We start from the raw sequence: 6,948 nt of genomic DNA, 5'->3' as shown, positions 1-6,948 counted from the left end.
TGTGGCTGAAGGCTAGCAGCCCGAGCCATTGTAGCGTTTGTGTGGAATTTCACGGGGTCGGTGCTGACAGGTGCCGGTGTGGGGCGTGGGGCATAAACAGGGACAGAGCCGGGGCGGGTGTGGGGCACATCTGAAGGTGTCTGGAGAACAGCTCTGCTATTTCCTTCCAGGGACCTTGAGCAAGAAAGTGACTTCACCCCCTTGGGCCTCAGTGTCCTCATGTATGGAAAGGAGCGTCCCCCCTTGCCCCCTCAAGTGGAATCATAAGGATCATGTGACGGCACAGGCGAGGCATTTTGGAGAAAGGGGATAAATACCTATTAGGAAGACTGCAAAGTTTCTGAGCGCCCTCAAATTGAAATGAAATGTGCCACTGTCCTTATTAGTAGGACAATCTGAAAATTTTATTCAGAATTTTAATGTTTTACCTTATTCTTTCTTTGGCATTTTCACCACTGAATCTGTTAGTTTATACGGTTTTTATCACTGTGATAAGGAGTCCTTGGCATAAAGAACCTAAAATCTGCATTCTCTTTCCAACACCGCGTTCGTTTTCTGGTAGGTGAGCCCCTCACGCCCCCCACTTTCCTCACTCAGTACTTTGGTGGACACGGCGTGGCGGTGTCCTGTGGCGGAAGAGGCAGGCCTTGCGCCGGGCGCGTCCAGCGGAACCTGAAGGCACAAGACGGCAGGTGGGCGCGAGAGGAACAAAGCCATCTCTCACTCAGGAGCCTGTCCTCACTCACGATTGTTGCGCCCTCTGGTGGTGTTCCCTCACCGCCGGCCGACTTTGTTCTCCCTCCTCTGTGCCCCGTCGCCACCGCCGACTTGTTCTGTGTCCTCATGAAGCCGCATTCTCTCCATCTCTTGCTTTCTTATTTGAATGTTGGAACATCCTGATTTCATACCAGCTGACTGTGCTTTTGCAAACATGCTGTTAGGCCGTAGATGGTATCACCAGGACTGCCCCTCGGACTCCAATCATCTTATCCGTCTTCTGATTGTGTATTATTGTTGTTGTTGGTTCAATCACCATGTTAGTTCCATTTCCGCAGGTGCCACAGTAAGTCCACTTATTCCTGGAGCGACTGCGGGCAGCTTCGGCCCCAGGGGGATTTCAGAGTCTGGTTCAATGTGCCGTCCGCGCAGGCAGGCGACTCTGGAGTGATGTTGAATTCACACCCCCAGATCTTAGTTTCTCCAACCACTACGCATACACTTCAGTTTGCAGGCTCTGGAGACATAGAGACCTGCCTTCCACCTGACTTCCAATGCTGTGTTGACTTAGGCACCTTACTTAACGTCTTTCGAAAGACTAGTAGAACTGGGGTCCTCATGCACACTTCGACACCTGGGGCAGCTAAAAGAGATTAAACATGTAAACGTGCCTGGCTGCAAATGACTGAAGCCCAATTTTTTTTTTTCTTCCTCATTGCCCTTAGCTTGAATCCTGTCTGCTGGTGTTTAATTCTTGGGAGCTAAGGGAAAAAAACAACAGAAGCAAATTGGAATGCTCAAACATTATAAAACGTGAAAAGTGTGCTAATGCTAACCTCTTCCATAAAATTCCAGAGAAAGGAACACTTCATAATTCATATTAGGAGACTAGTATTAACTAGATACCAAGACTAGAAAAGCACATACCAGGAATAAAAACAAAAACAAAAGAACCATAGACTGATATCCCTCATGAACACAGATGCAAAAATTCATAACAAAATGTTAGTGAACAACATTCAGTCATGATGGAAACGCTCACCATCTAGGAAAACAGGGCAATGTCCTTAATATGATAAAGGACAACTATAGAAAACTTCTGGCTAATATCCTAATTAATAGCAACATACTGAAATCTTTCCCCTTCATATCAGGGAGGAAAAAGATAATTGCTATTATGACATTCATCCATTAGTATTACAGTTAGTTTTAAAGTTCTGGCCAGTGCACAGGGCACCTGGGTGGCTCAGTCAGTTAAGCATCTGATGCCAGTTCAGGTCATGATCTTGCGGTCTTTGAGTTCGAGCCTTGCATCAGGCTCTGTGCTGACAGCATAGAGCCTGCTTCAGATACTGTGTCTCCCTCTCTCTCTGCCCTCCCCTGCTTGTGCTCTGTCTGTCTCTCTCTCAAAAATAAATAAGCATTAAAAAAACTTTAAAAACAAACTTAAAAAAAAAGTAGTTCGGGCCAGGGCAATAAAGCCAGAAAAGAAAAGAAAAAAAGGCTCCATATTGGAAAATTCTCACCAAAGGAAAAAAATTGTAACTCTGTGTGGTGATGGATGTTAACTAGACTTATCTGGATCATTTTGCAATATATACAATTTTATAGAATTATATTATACACCTGAAATGAATTGATGTAAATTACATCAATAAGAAAATAAATACTATTTAGCAATAGAAAGGAATGAACTATTGATTCCTACAACACATGGGTCAATCTTAAAGTAATTATTGTGAGTGAAAGAAGTTGGCAAAAAGAATACATACTGTATGCTTCCATTTATATAAAACTCTAGAAATGCAATCTAATTCCAGTGACAGAAATGTCAGTTGGTGCCTGGAAATTGGGGATCAGGGAGGAGGCGAGCGCAAGGGGAAACAAAGTGTTCAGGTGACAGGGTACGTTCACATCTTGATTGTACTGAGGATTTCACGTTTGCACACATGTGTCCAAATTTACCACACTTTACCCTTTCGTATGTGCGGCTCGTTGTATGTCAATTATATTCCAACAAAGCTATTAAAAATAAAATGAGGCACAATAAGAATTTAAGACATGAGTCCTTATTGGATTTGATTGGGAAAATAATAAGCTTTAGAAATAGTTGGGAGTCTTTGAATCTGAACTGGATAGTAAAGATATCAGGAGATTATTGGTCCTTTTCTTAGGTATAGTAACGATATTGTCGATATGTAAAGAAATACATGAGTTCTTAAGAGACTCATGCTGGCATAGTTAGGCGTAAAATGATCTGCAGTTATTTCAAATAATCTGGCAAAATCAAAATAACAAACAAAAACCACACACACAGAAAAACAAAAGACATTAGAAAAATAAAGCAGATATGGCAAAAATATTAACACTGTTTAAGTGTCCAGTATATGCGTTCATTGCACTATTTTTCAGACATTTTGTATGTTTGATAATTTTGTCATTAAAAAGTTGGAAATGCTTACCAAGTAGATTAGAAAAATAACCAAATTATAAAAGATAAAACATAATTGAATGATCAAACTCAATGGATAGGTTTAACTGAAGACATAGCAGAAGATAAAATTGGTGAATTGCAAAATACATCTTAAAATACGGGACATCCAAGGTGTGGGGCAGAGAAAGAGAAACTACGAAAGGAGAGTAAAGGAAAATGGGCAGGAGAAAGCCTGCCGTACGTCCGGCTGGAGCTCCAAGACAGAGAGAAAGAAGGGACCTGGGGCCTCTCTGTAGAGATGATCCCTGGGAATTCCTAGGGAATCCCTGAACGCGTAAATGAAAAGAATTCACACGTAGGCACACCTTAATGAACACGGAGGGCACTAATGGCTGAGAGAAGGTCACAGAAGCTTCCAGTTGGGGTGGGGGCTACTGCAAAAGAAAGAAGACTCATAACTGACAAATATTTTCAGTGGATTTAAAGAAAAGAATTGTTCAACCTAGAATTATTTAACCAGAAAAAGTATCTTAAAAGAAGGAAGACAAAATACATTTTCAGGTAAACAAAAAATGATAAGGGTGCTTGTTGCTAGTTGTATTCACTAAGTGAAATCGTCAAGTGTGTATATGAGACCAACAGGAGATGAAGTCTGGAGGTGTGAGGAGGAATGCAGACGACAAAACACTTAGAATATATGTAAGTAATGTACACAAATTAGACTAAATAAAACACTAATATCTATCTTAGAATAGAATGAAAACGCCAAAAAACAATAGTATATGAATTAGGAGAGGAGTAAGGATGTTGAATAACATTCTTCTCTCATAATTATCATCTTGAAGTTTCTAGGTTACTCTTAATAGAGAATATAATTTTCAAACTAGCAAAAGGGAAAAAACAGAAGGATAAAAAAATGTCAGTCCAAAAATATGTGGCAAAGTAGAAGGAAGTAAACTTAGCTGACATGGAGCAAATTGAAAGCAAAAAATAAATATTTTTCATCCTGTATTAAAAAAAACAAAAAACAAAACCTCAACACCAGAAGGCAAGGGCAAGAATAGTCACAGCAGCATATTCATAAAAACAAGCAGAAAAACAACTTGATGTTACCCCAAAGTCTGTCAACAATGGACTGAATGGATAAACTGTGGCAGTGTCTTACGATGAGATGCTGCCCAACAGGGAAAATAAATGAACTCCAGCTATGTACATCAGCGCCGATGAATCTCACAAACCCAACCTGAGCCAGGGCACAAGCCATGGAAGAAATTTGGAAAAATTCTAAGAGAAAGTAGAAAAGCTGGACCAGCTGACCAACAGATTGATTTAAAGCCATCTGAAAAGTCGGTACAATCATCAAGGCGGCAGCATCAGGAGAGCAGACACCTGCAGGTCGAGGACACCCTCAGGGAGGAGACCCTGAGTCTTCCAGGCTCCGGGTCCTGTTCTCTGGCTGTGGCTGGTGTGGAGGTTCTGGGGAGCATACGTTTCATGTCCCCCCTTTTTGTGTCTCTATAGCTATCAATTTAAAACTGAGATGGAATAAAAGAGCAGCCTTCCATGGAACCCTCTGAGACATCCAGGAGGATGAGTCTAGAGACCTAACCTACATACAGCCTACCAAGACTGAATCATGAAGAAAATAGAAAATTCGAACAGAACAATGAATAAGGAGAGTAAATCTATTAAAAAAAAAAAAGTCTCCCACCAAAGATTGGGCGCTTGGATGGCTCAGTCGGTTGAGCGTCTGACTCTTGACTTTGGCCTAGGTCATGATCTCACGGTTCTGGGACTGAATCCTGCATCTGGCTCCAGGCTGGGTGGAGAGTCTGCTTGGGATTCTCTCTCTTCCTCTGCCCCTCTCCTGATCTCTCTCTCTCAAAAAGTCTCCCACCAAAGAAAAGCCCAATAGTTTCACCAGTGAGTTCTACCAAACATTAAAGAATCATACCAATCTTTCTCAAACTCTTCCAAAAAATTGAAGAGAAGGAATAGTCTCAAACTCATTTTATGAGGCGAGGGTAGCTGAATGCCAAAGCCAGGTAAGAATACTACAAGAAAGCAAACCAAAAGAAAACAAAACTATAGGCCAATATCCCTGATGAATATAAATGCAAACATTTTCAGTAAAATGCTAGCAAACTGAATTCAGTACATTGAAAGTACTATAAACCATGAAAAATGTAACTTATCCTTGGAAAGCAAACCAATGTGATATACCACATTAACAGAGAAATGATTTATATTCATCTCGGGAGATGAAGAAAAAGTGCTTGACAAAACTCAACATCCTTTCATGACAAAAACTCTCAACAAATTGGGTATGGAAAGAATGGACCTTAGGCCATATATGACAAACCCACAGCTCACCTTGTAGTTAGTGAGGAAATGTTCAAAGCTTGCCCTCTAAGATCAGGAATAAGACAAGGATGTCCACTCAGCACGCCTATCTAACATTGTGCTGGAAGTCCTAGCCAGAGCAATTAGGCAAGAAAAAGAAATAAAAGGCATCCAAGTCATAAGTGAAGAAGTAAAATGGTCTCTGTTCGCAAGTATGTCGTGTGTGCATATGGATGGAAAGAAACAGTCCTGGGAAACTACAGAGGGATACAGTGATTATTCGTTTATGGATGCAGAAGACTCTTGTAACTAATCATGTCTACTTCTTGGGCTAAGAAACCTGGAGTTCAATTTCCTATTCACCTTTTAGTTTAAGCACTTACTGCCTTTGATTTCCTTTCGTCCTTTACTCTCATCTCATTGGTATTTTCCTGTGCTTCAAATCCTCTTTGGAACAAATCAGGTATGCATTTATAGACGTCATCATCCAAGATGATTCACCAATTCTTATGATCTGCCTCCAATCTGTTCTCAGCCTTACACCTACACTAGCCCTGATATGTATATGCTAATACTGTCATATTTTGTTTCACCTTAGGTGTGTTTCCGCCTTGGTGCGGCTGTGAACGTGGGATGAACCTGTGAGATTTGGTTTGCACCTTGGACTTGCTGACAGGCAAGTTCCCTTGATCAAATTACTTAACCCCCCTGAACCTCAGGATCACCTGTCAAATGGTATTTGTAGGATTATGCAAAAACACTAAAATGTTAAAAACAGCAGATATTAAGGTCTGTTTGCCATTCATTGGCTGGCTGATGTGGTTAGATAACCTCTCTGAGCTTGTTTCTTCTCAAGTAGGATTATCCGCTTCGGGTTTTCAGGATTTGGATAAATGTATGTAAACAAAAGTGAACATACACAAGGCACATGACTAAAAACTCTTCAGGTTTTCTTTTTTTCCCTTCTTTCCCTTTTTTTTACCCCGTTGCCTCTCCCTGGGAATCCCAGGTTAAGAGCATCTTTCCTATTTCCTTACCTAACTGTAACTTCCTTGTCCTTCTGAAGTTTCTCCAGTGACTTGTATCCCTCTGTGCTCCACGGCTCCCAGGTTTTGGAGGGAGGACAGGTCCTTTTCCCTTTGTATTGTCTCCTAATACCTTGAATGCAGCAGATCATCATTTCCTGCTTTAAGCTAATTTTCCTGAGGATACCAAGACTCTTGGGCTACTCTCTGGGGCTCACTTGTGATCATGTCCCCTCACTCCGTTGTCCTGTTACCGTGTCAGTCTGTGGATGTTAGCATGAGCAGCAACAGAAATGAAAGATCAACGCATCTCAAACTGTAAATTTTAATGCAGTACATCAGACAACGGAAACATTAGTGACACATTAGTGACGTCTGGGAAGGTCTCGCCTGTCCTCTCGCCTGTCCAACCCCCTGGTTTGTGAATTC

At 41.4% G+C, this 6,948-nt stretch overlaps 1 long non-coding RNA gene across 2 annotated transcripts in view; it reads right to left on the bottom strand.

The window, feature by feature from the left end:
* Positions 1-379: 379 nt before the first annotated feature.
* Positions 380-6,948, bottom strand: part of LOC115277883 — a 7,162-nt gene continuing 593 nt past the window's right edge. For both annotated transcript variants that reach the window (XR_003902558.1, XR_003902559.1), the window contains one exon: positions 380-1,360. This is a non-coding gene — a long non-coding RNA (uncharacterized LOC115277883). The remainder of the gene's footprint in view (positions 1,361-6,948) is intronic.

The sequence above is a fragment of the Suricata suricatta genome, chromosome 14, assembly GCF_006229205.1.
Source record: "Suricata suricatta isolate VVHF042 chromosome 14, meerkat_22Aug2017_6uvM2_HiC, whole genome shotgun sequence".
In the NCBI taxonomy this organism is placed as follows: Eukaryota; Metazoa; Chordata; class Mammalia; order Carnivora; family Herpestidae; genus Suricata; species Suricata suricatta.
Note: the sequence above shows the minus strand (reverse complement) of the source record. Positions and strands in the feature narration are given on the sequence as shown.